This window comes from Fukomys damarensis, unplaced genomic scaffold, assembly GCF_012274545.1.
Source record: "Fukomys damarensis isolate Sample0158 unplaced genomic scaffold, DMR_v1.0_HiC HiC_scaffold_24, whole genome shotgun sequence".
Taxonomy (NCBI): Eukaryota; Metazoa; Chordata; class Mammalia; order Rodentia; family Bathyergidae; genus Fukomys; species Fukomys damarensis.
Genome location: NW_022900936.1, coordinates 4079209 through 4096692, shown reverse-complemented (window position 1 = coordinate 4096692; position 17484 = coordinate 4079209). Strand labels below are relative to the sequence as shown.

The window sequence follows — 17484 nt, the reverse complement described above, 5'->3', positions numbered from 1 at the left end:
GAGGAAGAAGAGGCAAGAGGGGAGGTGGGGAGGGCAAGGGGAGGAAGAAGAAGCCACCTTAGAACCCTGAAGGATGCACCTCAAAAGCATCGAGGAACGCCATCGCTTAAATAAAGCAGCACCATGGGCGTATGTCTGGGATTTTTGTTGGTTATTTGACATCATTATACAGAAGACTTTGTGAGCTGTTTTGATGTTTACTAGACTTTGATTCCTTTAATAACCTATTTCTTTTAAGCTCTAATTAAAAAGAATGAAAAAGGGCTGGGGATTTAGCTCACTGGTGCCAGCTCCTGCCTGGCAAGAGAAAGGTCCCGAGTTCAATCCCCAGTGCCGGAAAAAAAAAAAAAGAATGAAAAGAGAACAGACAAGTAAATGAATGGAAAAAAAATGAAGGAGGGGAGAGAGAAAGAACAGTAGAAGAAAAGAGAAAGAAGCATCAATAACAAAAAGACATTCGTTCTTCCCACATCTTGGATTTAAAACCACAACCCAGAGCGATAGCTCCCATAGGAGGGAAACAGACGCTGAACTGTGAGTTAAAAGTCAAGTGTCTTGAGTGTGTGCATTAACCCAATCTTAGGAAGTTAACGCCACTACCTCTAACAATCACCCAGCCTCAGACCTAGGCTTGAGGGGTTCCAAAGTGCTGACAAAGGACAGACGAGAGCACTGAGCAGGCTTCTCTCGATGCATTCTGTATTAAAGAAAAATCAGGGCAAAAAAAAGGACCCAGGGCTCCCTGACCTTTCCCCTCTCCCAGAGTCTCTGAGCCCCTTCTGGTTGTCCCTGAAGCAGCAGGCTGGCCAGGAGAGGAGCCACAAGCTGTGACTCTGTGATGGGGCTTTGCTTGTCTTTGCTTTTGTCTTTTTTGAGACAGGGTCTCACTGTGCAGCTGTGTAGGCTGGGCTCGAACTCACAACGATCCTCCTGCCTCAGCCTCTCAAGTGCTGGGGTTACATGCGAGCACCCCCACGCCTGGCTTGGCTCCTTCTTGCGTTCTGTTGTGTTGGCTGCTGTGCGTCTGTGCGGACCAATGTATCTGTCTGCAGTCCCTTTGCTTCGGGAGGAAACTCTGAACATCCCTTGAAGCCCTTAAACCAGCCCATCTGGAAAGATGGACAGGCGGACAGGGACGGATGTCTGCCCTGGCTGCTTCTCTGGAGGCTCTGCCTCCATCTGGGCCCTCCCGGAAGGCACAGGCTTCTTGCCAGGCCCCACCACCTCTCCCTCCCTTCTGTGGCCGGCTGAGGTCACCATGGGGTGAGCCGGAAGTCCTGGTCCCGGCTGGCCACTGCCCCAGCTCTGCCCAGGGGGACAGTGCACGTTCAAGTCCCTGCTGCCCACAGCAGTGTCACCTGGCCACTACCTTTCCCGCCTGGGAGATGGGGCTGGAGGACAGCGGGTGACAGAGGAACAGTGGTAGCCTTCCGCCCACTGCCTGGCCATGCAGTCCTTCCGAGGCTCAGGCCTGAGTGGCGCCTCTGGGAGGCTGAAGAGGATGTGGAGGGGAGAGGGCAGGGTGGGTACAAGGAGCATCGGGTGGGCAGAGCCCTCCGCCCGCCCCGTTCCCGCTGTCCTCTGGGGAGCACTGGAATGAACGTTTGCCACCCGAGGTCTGTGACTCAGAGTGTGGTTTCTGCCACTGCAATGTGTTTCCACGAAGATGGTGCCTCCCTCCCTTCTGCGGCCCAGCCACATGTGCGGCACACCTGTGCATACACGGGCTCTTGTGCAGGGACAACACCCACCAGAATCAGAGTGAGGTCCGAGGGAGAGAGTCTGAGGTGAGTGAACTCTTCAGCTAAAGCCAATGGGTAGGAAGTGTGCACACTCCACTCATAAATGTAAATTCTGTTCCAGAAGTTACCCTATACTTTGTATTCAGAGCTTCTCCACTGTTCCCTGTTTGCTTGTTTTTGAGACAGAGCCTCACTATGTAGTTTAGGCTGGCCTCAAACTTGAGGCAATCCTCCTGCCTCAGCCTCCTGAGTGCTGGAATTATGCGCATGTGCCACCAAGCCTGGCTTCCCAGGTTCTAAAAATAATCATCTTCACCGGGCATGGCAAAGTCTCAGTAACTCAAGAGGCTGAGGCAGGAGGATCACCAATAGTGTAAGGCCAGCCTGAACTACACAGTGAGATCCTGTCTCAACACCTCCTCCCCGTAAAATAATTACCCTTGCCCATGAGGCGTATTTCGGTTGACACATTCTGGTGCCTGGATGTCTCTTTTCACTGCTTTCACAGTGAAAAAGGACCACACAGTCTTGTCTAATAAAGATCTCTAGAAGACTTGGTTGACAGCTGGATGGAAATACTGTCTAATTAGCTTGGCATCTGCTAAGCTGAGGGGAAAGTTTCCAAAGCCCTTTAAGAAGCCTTTCTGAGCGCTCCAGAGATTTCCCCACGCTCCCTTCGTGTCCCAGGACCCAGCAGTTTGATAAACAGAAAAGTTCCACTCCTGTCTCTTTGCAGCTTCTTCATGCTCATGCTGTCCTGTGATTTCTTTGCTTTTGCAGGGAAGGGAATTTAATGGTTTGAAACTTGGGGAGGCCTCAGGCTGCTGACCACCAGAGGAGCCAGGCACTTGGGGCGCAGCCCTGGGGGTGGGACTGCTGCTCCCCGAGTTGTTGTTTCCAGGGAGGCTTGGGAAATGCGTGCAAGGACTAAGCTCCCAGAAACGTGCCAACTGCCTTGCTTTGCTGTTTGGAACCTGTGATTTATGACCTGAAACTGAGCATGCTCAGGAATGCGCCCGCCCTGCTGGGCCAGGGCTCCCCCAGAACCACACCCCACTTTCCTTGTGGGGAGGAACGCTGCTTGGGGGGATAATCCCAGTGCTTCCTTACTTGAAGGGACCATCTTCTCCTGCCCCTTTGCTCCTGCTGGTCCTGCCTGGCTTTGTGGCCAACGAGGAGGGACTTCACTGCCTGGGTCACAGAACTGTGAGTGCAAGTTTGCAGTGCACACGACCGCATTCATCATGGGGTTACCGTCACCTGCCTTGCAGGCACAAGGTCCTGAGTTCGATCCCTGGTACCCAAAACAAAACAGTGTAACATCGTGGGGAGCTGCTGTGTATACAGAACGCATCTTGCTGGGTGTGAGGTGCACAATGTACTCCTGAGACTCAGGAAGCTGAGGTGGGAGGATGGCCTGGGCTACACAGAAACAAAAGCAAAGCACCACCAACAAACACATTTCAGTTCTTTCTTCATCCCCTTCCTTTTCCCTACACCCCCTCTCCTGCCCTGGGTCCCTTAGAGTCCTTTTTCTTCCCACCTGGACAGCTTGGCTTGGCTCTGCAGTCGTCTCTCAGCACCGTCCACAGCTCCTGGCCAGCCCGGAGGACAGCAGTTCCAGGCCCAGAGCTTCGACTGGATCCCACGCATCCTTGGCCTCTGAGTGTTTTACGACGGATTTAGGATGGGCTGGTAGGTCATCCTCCATCTTATTACAGAAAGCTGGGTGGGGGAGGGGAGTTCTGAAGAAGCCAGTAATGTTCATTCTCAGGCCTCAGTGGGGGTCCTGCAGGTCATGCCGGAGCAGGTCTTTGTCCCTGTTCCCAGGAGGCAGCGCCATCCCTGGAGACTCTGGGTTCTCTGCCCCACACAGGCAGGAGAGCCCAACTTTCAGCCCTGTCATAGGAGGTTGGGGACTTCGAGGCCCTGTCTTGGGGTGGTGCACTCTGTCTTGCCTTGGGGTTCAGCCTCCTGGCTGGTGACTGCCTTCACTCAGTCCTGCCACCACACCAGGTCCCCCCAGCATCCGGGTCCTGAAGGCTATGCAGAGTCCTGGGCCATCGTTCCTGGGGTCCCGGGCTCTTTCTGACCTGAGGGATGAGTTGCCAGCTCTAGCGCTTCTCCCTGGGTCACTACTTGTATTGATCCATGTTTCAAAATGGTGTCTTGGTGTTTTTATTCCGTAGCACCCATTACTGAAAAGGCTTCGCCGTAGCTGTTTGGGGCTCTGGAAACACCCCTGGAGGAGCGGCCCTCAGAGGGGTGGTGGCGCTCACCTGCCACGTCCCCTCCTGGCCACCTGACAGGCCTGCCCAAACCGGATGGACGGTGGCTGGTGATGGCTCCCTCCGGGACCCAGGTAGACAGCCGTGAGAGATGAGGTCCATCTGAGGTGCGGAGGCTGCAGCCTTTCCTCCTGGGATGTGGTCCAGACTTCCGGTTAGCGACACTTCAGCGAGAAGCCTGAATGCCACTGTGTTCTGGGTTGGGAGCCATCACCGACCACTGTCTGTTCTGGTGCCCAGGAACCACAGCCCAGTGTGTTTCTCCAGGCCTGGGGTCCCTCGGATGGTGCGCTGTCCCTACCCTGCTCACGCTGGCCCAGTGGGGAAGCAACGCCCCAGGCGGTGACCTCCTGTACGTCCTGTGGCCCTGTCCACGGCTGCCTTGCTGTGGCTTTCAGAGTCTGTAGGGGAAATTTCTCCTCCTCACAGCCGCAGAAGGAAAGCAGTGGAAACAGTGCAATAGATGAAATTGCCTCAGTGTCCCCTCAGCGGCTCCAGGAGTGCGACCATTTGAGGCTGGCTCTGATGCCAGCATGGGCTCAAGCATGGGCACCCTCTTTTCCTGGCTTCCAGGGGCGTCTGGCCGATTGGAGGCATCTGTTAGGACTTGGGGTACAGAGGAGTGAGGTCTGAGATCTGTGCCAGGCTCCCCAGGGACACAGCTTGCTTCTTTCACCCTTGCCACCATTTTGTTTTTGTTTTTTGAGGCTGCATCTTGCTATGTAGCCCAGGCTGGCCTTGAACTGGCTTCCAACTCCCAGTAATCCTCCTGTCTCAGCCTCCCGGGTCCTCGGGTGACAGATGTGTACCTCCATCCTTGGCCCTTTCTGGGTTCTGGGCTCAGCTCCCTCCCTGTCCTGGATGGGGGAGGTCCCCAGCTATCACAACCCCAGGGACACTGCCCTGCGTCTTAGCCACAGACAGGAGAAAGTACCCGGTGGACATGTCCTCAGAATGCCCAGTCCGCAGTGCATCCGCCGTCTCAGTGGGCCCAGGGCCATGCAGCATGGAAATGTCCTGGGGGCTTGGCCAGCGCTGTCAGGTGAATGAGGCAGGGACCAGTGAGGCCATCAAGGAAGCAGGTGGAGGCCCAGGCCCCCTACACCACAGGTCTGTGTGAGGCATGGCCTCAGCTGCCGCAACGTGATCCTGGGTGACGACAGCAAGTCCTGGCCTTGCCCGCTGGGCATCTTGGGTTGAGTTGGGTGGGCAGCATCCACTGAGAAAAGCAGAAAAGCTTCTTGGGCACCATGGGCACAGCCAAGTTGTCCCAAGTCCCTAAAGAGCTCCTCAGTGTGACCCGACTTCGTCTGTGGAGCGTCCTGGCTGCAGTAACGGAAGGTGACCATGCCTGTCGGGGCAGGGTAGTCTAAGGACCCCACCCTCTGGGCACCACCCTTCCCCACAGCTCACCCATGGGCACCGGACAAGGCAGACCTGGACCCTCCAGCCTCCTGTGCTGTGTCCCTTGGATGGTCACTGAGATCAGAACTGTTTGTCCCCTTGCTGGGTGCAGTGACATGTGCCTATAGTTCCAGCTACCCTGGAGGATAAGACAGGAGGATCCCTTGCACCCAGGAGTTTATACCCAGCCTGGGCAACACAGTACACAGACACACAGGAATTGTTTGTTCCCCCTGAAACTAGCTCCACTCAGAGACAGACATTTCAGGGAGGGGCCGAGGTGTCGCCTGATGACAGGTGGCTGTAAGTCATCTTCTCATGCCAAGACGAGCCACCCGGCAGAGATCTCGATTCCGGGGCCTGACCCCTAGCAGAGCCTGAGTGCACCGTACCACGAGCTGCAGCTGCGCCCAGCTTTGTCTCTCACAGCTCCCACCTGGGCCTTCGGAACCAGGACTCGGCACTGCAGCCAGCGGTGACCCCAAGCCCAGGCCTTCTGAATAGAGGGGAGAGGCCCTTTCCAGACTGCAGCTCTGTGCTCCAGCTTTCTTCCTAAGCCAGTTGGATTGGTAAAGCAAAAAGAAAACCACTCTGTAATCAGAAACCCCTCACAGGTGAATCAGCGGTAGGAATTGTGAGGTTGGTGCGTCTCTCCAAAAGCAGCTCTGAAAATAGCCTTGGAGTGGGGGACCCAGGCTCCTGCCCCAGCCTTCTGGCCTGACCCTTTATCTGTTCGTCACTGTCACCCTGCCAACAACAAACACCCCCCTGGCTGGGGATCTCGGGAACTGGAGCTCCTGCCAGGGGTCTTTGGCATGAGTTCCTCTCTGAGTCAGCGCCACTGCGTCAGCCCAGTGGGAACAGCTGCCAGGGCCACACATCTGTGAGTCATTTGCACATTTCAAGATGAATGAAAACTATCCGGTGCCCAGGCTCACAGTGCCTCCACAGCGGCACTGCACTGCCAACTCCCTTGTGTTGTAGTGTTTTCTCACACACGGACCCTGCAGTAAATTCAAAAGTCAAAAACTCTTGAGTGTCCAGGAACGCTGCATGGAAAAATACCTGTTCTGTTGCCAAATCTTTAACCATAGCAAAATAAAATGTAGATTCGCAGAATGCTAAAAGCATGGAAACAGAATTATGCATTTGAGGTCAAATAACGGAAAGATTTTTTTAATATATAGGGGCCATCACAAGATGCTGATATAAACAAGCTGGGACTCTGGAGGGCGCCCTCTGCTGCACGCTGCCTGAGTGCACAACTGTGGGACGCCAGGCCGTCCCTGGGTGGCCGGAGGAAGGGGAGTGCACCGGGCAGGGCAGGCGGGTAGGCGGCCAGGGCTCACCAGAGAAGGCTCTAGACAGCCCTGCCTTCCTTCCTTCCCTCCTTCTCCTTCCTCCTTTCTTTTTTTCCTTCCTTTTCTCCCTCTCTCCCTTCTTTCCTTCCTTTTTTTCTCCCCTCCTTTTTTCCTTCCTCTTTTCCTGTGAGTTCCTGCCCCTAGGGCCAGGGATTTAGCTCGTGGTTCTGCTGCTCACAAGCGCAAGGTCCCAAGTTTGATACCCAGTACCCTGCCCTGCAAAAAACTCCTGCCCCTGAAAAGAGCTTGCTTTTTACTTTTTGCTTGTCTGTCTGGTTTTGGTTTCCATGCTGGGGTGGAAGCCAGGGCCTGGGGTGCACTGAGCACCTGCTCTCCCTGAGCCACACCCAGGGCTGTCCAACAGTGGGGGTCTGGCGTTTTGCCTGTGGCACCACAGCGCTCTTTCTAGAACACCATTCTGCAGCTCTGGGGAAGACAGCGCATTCCTTTGGCCTCCACTGGCTGGCTCAGAGCAGAAGACGGTATATGTTAAGTTCCGTATTCAAAACTAACAACTTGGCTTGATGTAATCCCAGCTGTTGGGGAGGCTGAGGCAGGAGGACTTCACATTCCAGGACAGCCAGGGCTACTGACACCTTGTCTCAGAAAAAGAAAAATTTAGCTGCCTGACTTGCAAGCACAAGGACCCAAGTTTGATACCCAATACCACAAAAAAAAAAAAAAAAAAAAAAAAAAAAAAAACAAAAGCAAAAACAGAAAAGAAAATGTGATGTAGCTCAGTGTTAGTTTCCCTGGATCCCACCCCCAGCACCACAGAGGAAAAGAAATGAAAATAATCCCCGGGCTAAGAGTACAGCTTGGTGGCAGGGTTCACTCTGCAGCTCCACAGAAGGAAATAATGCTAATAGCAGCCTGGGCAGGGTTCTGACAAACTAAACATCCAGGCATGCTGCTCAGCCTGGGCCCTGATGGCTTAGGGTTTCCTGATTTCAAAGCCGGTGCTGGAAAGAATAAAAAGAGGGGAAAAAGCCTGGGGAGGATGGAGGTAGAGAAGTGAGGCTTTGTTCCCTTGAAGTGCTGGCCCGCTTCCTTGTTTTTAAATTGAGATAGGGCCTCACTATGTAGCCCAGGATGGCCTCCAACTCATTGCAATATTCCTGCCTCAGCCTCCAGTGCTGAGATTGAGAAGCTAAGGCAGAAGGATCACAAGTTTGAGGCCAGTCTGGGCAACTCAGTGAGTTCCAGGCCAGCCTGGACGCCATAGTGAGAGCCCGTCTCAAAGAAACCATAAACACGGATAAACAAATGGCACTGGGGGGGCAGCTCAGTGGCCCGGGGCTTTCCTAGCTTGCTTGAGGCCATGGGTTCAATCCCCAGTGCCGAAAAATACATATAAACATACATATGACTCACCAGCTAATTTTTAAAGGATTTTATATTACAATATTAGTTTAACCAAGAAAAAGACATTGAAGCAAAAATAAATCAATGGCTAAACCTCAGATAAACAATTTTCAAGCTCGATTTCTCTAAGATGAAGAAGTGAGTCTGGGGGAAGCAGGGAAAGTGCAGCGCTGTCGTGTCGTGATCCCGGCTCCCTCCCTGACTGCACAGAGCAGAGTGGACAGCTGTCCAGGGCTACCTCCCTGCGGCTGCACCTGTGGCTTCCATCATCTTCACCTCGCTAGGGTGGGTGACAGCGCCATCCCACCTTGGGAGCACAACCTCGCCAATTGTTCATTCTGAATTCTACCTGCGAAGAAGCACCAGGGCCGACCCGGGCTTCCCCTGTACTATTCAAGTCAGTTTCCTCTTTTTGGTGTTTTGAGCCAAGGCCTTGCAACATAGCCCAGGCTGGCCTCAAACTCAGAGTTCCTCCTGTCTCAGCCGTCCCAGGGCTGGAATTACAGCACATGCTACCACACCTGTCTAGTTTGGAGTTTTTACTGTGAACTATTTTTTGCTTCATTTCTCAGGTTTTTGTTTTGTTTTGTTTTTTGTACAGGGGATCAAACTCGGGTCCTTGCTCTTGCGAGGCAGGAGTGGAACCACTGAGCTAAATCCCTGGCCCTCATTAGTCAGTTTTTCTCCACCCAGGGCTCATAGGTGATCTGCTCTGCACAGAGGAAGTTGGAGGACAGTCTCTGGGAAGGGCAGACCAAAGTGATTTCCCTGTCATTAAATGTCCCAGCAGATGGAAAGGAAGTGGAGAAGGAAGTGTGTTTGGAGATGTACTGGAGGGAAGTGTTACAGCAAAGAATTGCAATAGCACACAGAACAGCCCAAGAGCCGTGGTTTTTATCAAGGATGACAGCAGCACAACAAAAGGTACTCACGGGATGAGCACTCAGGAGGCTGAGGCAGGAGGATCGCTGTGAGTTCAAGCCCAGCCTGGAGGACTTAGTGAGAATGTGTGTCAAAATAAAAAGATAAAAGGAGGTTGGGAATGGAGTGCGTGCAAAGCCTTTGGTTCAATACCCAGGGCCACAGAAACCGAAACAGAAACCCCAGCATGGGAGCTAAGTTCTTCTGCTTGGCCTCCATCTTGGGCCCCCAAACTGTGGCTCAGCCAGTGGTCGGTCCTAACTGTGTTTCCTTACATTCTCGTTTTTGAGCCACGCTTACTCACTGTGGAGTCGCTGCCCGCACACAGCACACCCCCATCCTTCCCACACCCCATCTCTTGGTCCCCCTCCTTCTGCAGAAGACCTAGCGCCCTACTTCCGCTTATCTTTTAGTTTGTCCTTATTTACAGCTTGGGCGTCCCAGAGAAGCCACGTGACATTTAAGGCTCTGTGTCTGATTTATTTCACTTAACATGTGGTCTCGAGGTGCGTCCATGTTCCCACAGATGCCTCCCGTTCCTCTCCATGGCACAGTAGCGCCTCACTGCGAACCACACGTTGTGTTTGGGAGACGGGGTGCTGACTTGTGGCTCTTCTATGAAGTGCCTATGTCACATACCCATTTTTTGACCGGGCCTTTTATTTTGGGAGGGCCTAATTTCTTAAAAGTTTTATACGTTCTAGGTATTAGCCCTTTGTCTGAGGAGTAGCTGGCAAGCTATTTTTCCCATTCTGTAAGTGTCGTAAGCACCTCTGATCCCACGGCCACAGTGCCCAGCAGACAGCGGACCTCTGACAGAAGGCTGCTCCGGGGCCGCTTAATCTGTTGGGTCTTTCTGGTCCCCTGGGGAATACAGGTGATGGTGGGAGGGCAGAGGCCCGGAGAGAGGATGCGTAACTGCAGGCGCAGGGTCCAGCCCTTCTTCCTGAACACTCCATGGCAGGATTCCCGACACAAACCCCAGCCTCACAGCCACGCGTGCGCTCCCTTTTCCTAAGCTGAGGGTGCTCTTACGCTTCGAAAGGGTTATGAAGAGGAAGACTGCAGCAGGGGCGGCAGCAGAGAGGCACCCGACTGTCAGGCCGCACTGGCCCTACATGACCTCTTCCTCACACGCCTCTAGGGGCTGTGAGCTCTGCGGTGTCAATCACATCTCGCAAACCTCTGCTTGCTGCTGTGTGCGAGGCCGGGCGGGGCTGGGGTCCTCGGGGGCACTGAGACTCAGCTCAGCCAACTCTTGCCTAGTGTTGGAGTCTGGAGAAAGCAGAGACCACAGCAGCACATACAAAGCTGCTGGGCATGGTGGTGCAGACCTCTACTCCCAGCACTCAGGAGGCTGAGGCAGGAGGATCACTGGGAGTTCAAGGCCAGCCTGGGCTACATATGGAGAGCCTGTCTCAAATACAAACAAACAAACAAATGAAATAAAACAAAAACACAGAGCCCACGCTGGCAGCAGAATTTGAAAGGCTGCCTGCCAGTCAGAGACTCTCCAGCCGCCTGGACACATCCGGGTGGAACCTGTCCAGACACGAGTGGCAGCAACCTGCACGCAAAGTGCTCCTGTCCTGGGGCTCAGCACTAGGGACTAGGGCCAATGTCCAAAGGGGCCAGGAAACAATACGAAGAGGTAAACAATGACCTTACTTGGGCCTGTTACACTGGGATGAGAGCAATGCTGACGCTCACACGCCTTGGTCAGTTTCCGGAAATTGTAAGGAAACGGCACGAAACAAGTTAGGCTCACACAGAGGGTCTGGCCACATTCTTAAGAAACAGACTTGGAGGCTTGAGAAGTGCAGGCTGAGCCCTGCCTCAGGAGAGCAGAGGCCAGAGGCCAGGACCGGCCCGGGGCACCCTGCTCTGGGATAAAGACCATTCATGCCTCAGCTCTAACACCTGTGTAAATTAAACCTATTCCTTGTAAGAGCCTGACTGAACCAGAGCAACTCCATGTTGACCAGCAAACGACCTAGAGACTGTCGCTCCCCCACATCCCTTATAGGATAACTAATGATTAATTGTGAATTGTTAGGTAACTGCTTTGAAGTAGCTGGGAAACTAAATGGAAACTGTAGTGAACACAGAGACCCAACAAAAATCACGCCACTCCTTACATGCCTGTAGTTGAATGTTCTGAACATTATAATCTAAGTTGTAAATGGAATAATGGATAATCGATCTGCTGATCATTAGTACGTGACGGTCAAGTATATGCTTGATGACCACTAGCTCAGATCAACTGATTCTTTGCCTTTGTCCTCTTCCTGTAATTTTTGAGTGTAAACCACCCCCCTCAGCCCTATATAAAATGGCCTCTGTTTCTGAGCTAGCCGCCTCTCTGAGCTACTTGGCTTGGGGAGCGCTGTCTGACCAGACTAATAAAGGTCTATTTGCCAACTTGCCTGGTGTGTTCCTTCCTGGGTGACTCTCGCTGTCCGACAAGCTCCTGGAGCCTCGCTGAGCTTCTGAGCCCAGCATCGTGAAAGCCTCTTGGCTGTTCATGCTGCAGGAGTAAAAGTGAGACTTAAGTCTTACATCTTGGAGGCCCCAGCAAGATCCCCAAGTGGGAACTGTAAATCCGGCCGAGATTCTCTATTGCAGGATCCAGCAGGAGATTCTCAGACATAGACCTGAAAAGCCTCCGGAGGTAAGTTGTGAATCGGTTGCAACCAGGTGATGTCAGGATAGAGGTGGCTGACGAGCCGGGAAGCCTCACCTGACCCCGGCCCTGATGAGGATTCCAGGTAGAATCTAAGTTCTTTTTCTTTTGTGTGGTGCCTGTGTGTCTTGTCTGTGTCCTGTCTGTTGAGTGTTAACCTTACATTCATTCCTAGGAACAAGATGGGAGGATCGAGCTCCAAAAACACCCCATTGGACTGTTTTCCCACTAACTTTAAATTGGCTTTTTCCCCTGAGCAGGAAGATGAATATGGAATGAAGTTTTCTCGAGGGAAACTTCGAACCCTCTGCAACTTGGAGTGGCCCGCCTTCGGAGGGGGCTGGCCAGCTGAGGTTTCTTTCGAACCAAGACTTTGTCGGGCAGTATGGGCAAAGGTCATTGAACACCCTGGCCACCCCGACCAATTCCCTTATATTAACATCTGGGCCCAGGCCTGTGAAGAACCTCCGGCATGGCTGCAGCACTGCTCCCTGCGCACCAGTTCTCGTATTCTGGTAATGGTACCAAATGGGACAAAGTCCGCAAAGCGGCAGGCACCCAGGCTGGTGTTCACCCAGGAGCCGGACCCCTGAGAGCCTACTGACCCCGGGTTAAGACCCCCTCCATATGCAGAACCATCCCCTGGGGAGGCAGAAGTTAAGTCCATCTACCCATCTCCCCCGAAAGAAGGGGAGATCCCTGATTCCACTACCTCTCCTTCCCGTACCCGCGGGGGCTCTGCTTATGGGCCCCCGGAGGCGCCCCAGGAGAGGCTGGACCCAGTCCCTGTGCTCCCATTGAGAGAAATAGAACAAGGTCATTATGTATACATTCCTTTCTCTACAAATGATTTATATAACTGGAAGCACCAGAATGCCCCATTCTCTGAGAAGTCGCAAGCCCTAATCTCCCTCCTGGAGTCTGTGTTTAATACCCATGACCCCACCTGGGATGATTGTCAGCAACTTTTACAGGCTCTGTTCACATCCAAGGAACAAGAAAGAATTAGAAGACACGCTATTCGGTCAGTGCTGGCGGGAGCTGAGGGTCTTGTTGACGACCAACAACAACAGGCCTGAGTTGAAGCACAACTCCCCATCTCCCGTCCCAAATGGGAATCGAATTCCACCGGAGGTAGGGAAGCTCTTTGCAACTACCATCAGCATCTCCTGGCCGGCCTTAGGGGAGCTGCTCGCAAGCCTACCAATTTGAGCAAGGTAAGCGAGGTCCTACAAGGGCCTGAGGAATCCCCCTCTGCCTTCCTGGAGCGTTTACTGGAGGCGTACCGCACGTACACGCCAATTGACCCAGACGCTCCAGCGAACAGGCAGGCAATTAATCTGGCTTTTGTAACTCAGTCGGCCTCAGATATTCGGAAAAAATTACAGAGAATTGAGGGCTTTGAAGGAGAGAATAGGGAAAAATTGATAAGTGTAGCAATGAAGGTGTCCACAAACAGGGATCCACCCGAAGATAGAATAACTGAAGATGGCAAAGGCAAATATAATGATGATGGCAGAAGAGGGTTTTATACAGAAGGGGAGAAAAATGAAATGGGGAAATAAGAAGAATTTAAACTAATTGGAGAAGAAGAAAATTCTCCAGAACAGGACTTGCAGGAGGTAAACAGCTGGGTGGAGACCATCCACCCGACGGTACCAAACCCCTACACACTGCTGAGCCTCATTCCGCCCGCATTTGTATGGTATTCAGTTCTTGATCTCAAAGATGCATTTTTCAGCCTGCCCCTGGCACCAGTAAGCCAGCCGCTCTTTGCATTTGAATGGACAGATCCGGACACTGGAATTACTGGACAATTGACATGGACTCGATTGCCACAAGGCTTTAAGAACTCCCCCACACTGTTCGGGGAGGCTCTCAGCAGAGATCTACAAGAGGTAAGGAAAGCTTTTCCCTATGCAACTGTTCTCCAGTATGTAGACGACCTCTTAGTGGTGACCACAACCGAGAAAAAATGTCTCACAGCCACCGAGGGACTCCTGGAGGCCCTACAAGGTCTGGGATATCGAGTGTCCTGGAAGAAAGCCCAGCTCTGCAAAACCAAGGTAACTTACTTGGGTTATGTTCTTGAAAAAGGGAAAAGAAAGTTAGCTGAATCCAGGGTGTCAGCGATCCTTCAGATCCCCACGCCCAGCTCAAAGAAGCAGATGAATGAGTTCCTGGGGGCCATAGGATACTGCACAATCTGGATACCTAGCTTTGCTGAAATTGCCAAACCCCTGCATGAGGCTACGGTGGCGGGGAACGCACCCCTTGAATGGACAGAGGCTTGCCAGCAAGCATTGCAGACGCTCAAGACTGCGCTCACCACAGCGCCAGCCTTAGCCCTGCCTGATTTAAATACCATTCCCCTTCTTGGAAGTGACCTATAGCCTATCTGTCCAAAAGACTTGACCCAGTGGCCAGAGGATGGCCGTCTTGTTTAAGGATGGTAGCTGCGGCTGCTGCTTTAACTCGGGAAGCTGATAAATTGACTTTTGGCCAGGATCTAACTCTGATCACTCCTCATGCCATTGAGCCCCTGTTGCACAATTCACCAAGTAGATGGCTATCAAATGCTAGATTGTTGCAGTACCAGGGACTCTTGTTAGAACCGCCGCAGATTAAATTTGCCACAACATCTAACCTGAATCCTGCTATTTTGCTCCCTGAGTCAGATGACCAACTGCCCATCCATGACTGCCTTGAGACTCTTGAAAATCTGTGGGGAGGACGTCCAGATCTGACAGACCTGGCCCTTCCCCGACTTGAGGCAACATACTCCACTGATGGATGTAATTTCGTACGTGAAGGTGTACGATATGCGGGAGCAGCAATAGTCAATCAGGAGCAGTAGGTAGTATGGGAACAAGGGCTGCCCCAAGGGACGTCAGCACAGAAACCTGAACTGATTGCTTTCACTAAGGCTCTGGAATTAGGAAAAGGGAAAAAGATAAATATTTTCACTGATAGCGGTTATGCTTTTGCTACTGCCCATGTACATGGAGAAATTTACCAGAATAGAGGACTTTTAACATCAGACGGGAAAGAAATTAAAAACAAAGTTGAGATATTGGCTCTGCTGCAAGCCATCCGGCTGCCAGGGGAGGTTGCCATCATTCACTGCCGTGGACATCAAAGGAATTCCAGCCCTGAAGCGATTGGAAACAACGCAGCTGACCAGGCAGCAAAGCAAGCTGCCCAAAAATCAGTGGGGAAACAAATGGTGCTGCTACCTACACCCGTGCTCCCAGAGAGGCCTGAATACACAGAGGAAGAAATAACGGAGATGAGTAAGAACCACTGGGCCAAAGGAAAGCATGGATGGCGGACGACAGATGAAGGGAAGGTCGTTCTGCCAGCCACGGTGGCCGACACTTTGCTAAATGAGCTCCATGAATCCACCCACCTGGGAGAAAAAGAGGATGACGGCCCTGCTACGGCCCCACTTTGTCAGCAGAGAATTAGCCCAGAAGGCCCGGGACAAAGTGAGATGGTGCCCCACCTGCCTCAAGGTAAACGCGAATCGGGTAACTGGGCCCCCAGGGGTCCCATATAGGGGACTGACTCCCGGAGAACACTGGGAACTGGACTTCACCGAAATGAAACTAGGAATGTATGGTTACAAATATCTGTTAGTTTTCATAGACACATTCTCAGGGTGGGTGGAAGCATACCCTGCTAAAAAGGAAACAGCTGAGGTAACAGTAAAAAGCTCCTGACTGAGATAGTTCCCCGATTTGGCTAGCCCTTAGCCCTGGGGTCCCACAATGGCCCAGCCTTCACGGCTAAAGTGTCTAAACTGATTAGCCTAAGCATTGGAATTAGATGGAATTTACACTGTGCTTACAGACCTCAAAGTTCAGGACAGGTAGAAAAAGCTAACAGAACACTAAAAGAGATTTTAACTAAATTGAGCCTAGAGACTGAATTAAGTTGGGTGGAGCGTCTCCCTTTTGCTCTGTTGTGTATTCGATGTACTCCCAAGCCTCCTCTGAATCTGTCACCCTTCCAAATTATCTATGGGCGTACTCCCCCCTTGGTTCCCCATATAGATATGGAATTAAAGGAGAAATTCTCTCATCTGAGGTTGCTTAAGTCTCTGAGAGCTTTACATGAAATACAGTCTCAACTACAAGACCAGGTTAGAGGATCTCTGACCCTCCCTCATGAGAAACCTCTACAGCCACTGCCCTATAAGCCGGGAGAACTGGTTTATATTCGCAGGTTTGACTCCAAGACCTTGGAACCACAGTGGAAGGGGCCTTTTCCTATTGTCCTGTCTACTCCTCTGGCTGTGAAGGTTGCGGGACACCCGATGTGGATCCATCCCAACCACCTCAAGCCCGGACCGGACAACAGCCCAGAGGCGCACGGAAAATGGAGCGTCATCAGCAAACCCGGAGAATTGAAAGTAAAACTCCGCTCAACTGGACCTTCATTATGATCTGGGTGATTTCCCTTGGGACAATAATAGTAATGTCCAAAGAGAATGTAGGTCATACTAAAAATGTTTGGGTGCAATTAGCTGAATCCTTAAAATTGTCTGAAATATGTTTAAATGCTGATGTGAATTTTCATTATGTGCTTGGAAGTTGTTTGGTTCCAGTATGCACCCCACTTGAAAGTATTAGACCATATACTATGTTTAAAAATTTCCCACAAGTAAACCTCAGTTATTTGGATAGGGACAGATGACATGTTACAAAGAATGCTATTAAGCTATATACCCCTCGAGTAGCTATGTCCAATAAGACTCTCTGTGCCAAATATAAAGGTTGTACTTCCCAGTGTTTAAATCTTAAACAAACAGATGTAATGAAGTGTTCTAGAGAACAAATAATGGGCCAACTATAGAACAAGACATAGAAAAGCTCAAAGATTTAGCTACAAAGATTCATAATGAACAGATAGGATGGGATTTATTTAAATGGTTAACAAGTTGGTTACCTGACATTACCTGGGTAAAACAATTGATACTCTGTGTGATGGCATTAGGATTTTGTATTGCAATAACTTGTTGTCTTTTACAATGTGTTCCTTTATTAAGGCTCAGAGTCAGATATAAGTAAATCAAAGATTTGATTTAGGTCCAAAAATCAGTGGGGAATGTAAGAGCCTGACTGAACCAGAGCAACTCCATGTTGACCAGCAAACGACCTAGAGACTGTCGCTCCCCCACATCCCTTATAGGATAACTAATGATTGTGAATTGTTAGGTAAGTGCTTTGAAGTAGCTGGGAAACTAAATGGAAACTGTAGTGAACACAGAGACCCAACAAAAATCACGCCACTCCTTACTTGCCTGTAGTTGAATGTTCTGAACTTTATAATCTAAGTTGTAAATGGAACAATGGATAATCGATCTGCTGATCATTAGTACGTGACGGTCAAGTATATGCTTGATGACCACTAGCTCAGATCAACTGATTCTTTGCCTTTGTCCCCTTCCTGTAAATTTTGAGTGTAAACCCTCCCCCCATAGCCCTATATAAAATGGCCTGTTTCTGAGCTAGCCGCCTCTCTGAGCTACTTGGCTTGGGGAGCGCTGTCTGACCAGACTAATAAAGGTCTATTTGCCAACTTGCCTGGTGGGTTCCTTCCTGGGTGACTCTCACTGTCCGACAAGCTCCTGGAGCCTCGCTGAGCTTCTGAGCCCAGCATCGTGAAATCCTCTTGGCTGTTCACGCTCCAGGAGTAAAAGTGAGACTTAAGTCTTA

At 51.5% G+C, this 17484-nt stretch overlaps 2 long non-coding RNA genes across 2 annotated transcripts; both read left to right on the top strand.

Moving 5' to 3' along the window:
- Positions 1-2802: 2802 nt before the first annotated feature.
- On the top strand, positions 2803-6517 carry LOC104870756. The gene is made up of 3 exons (XR_782596.2): positions 2803-2948; positions 3294-3437; positions 3932-6517. It is a non-coding gene; the product is annotated as an uncharacterized LOC104870756 (long non-coding RNA).
- An 8494-nt stretch (positions 6518-15011) lies between these two features.
- LOC104870755 lies at positions 15012-16576 on the top strand. The gene is made up of 2 exons (XR_004514250.1): positions 15012-15279; positions 15992-16576. It is a non-coding gene; the product is annotated as an uncharacterized LOC104870755 (long non-coding RNA).
- The last annotated feature ends 908 nt before the right edge of the window (positions 16577-17484 follow it).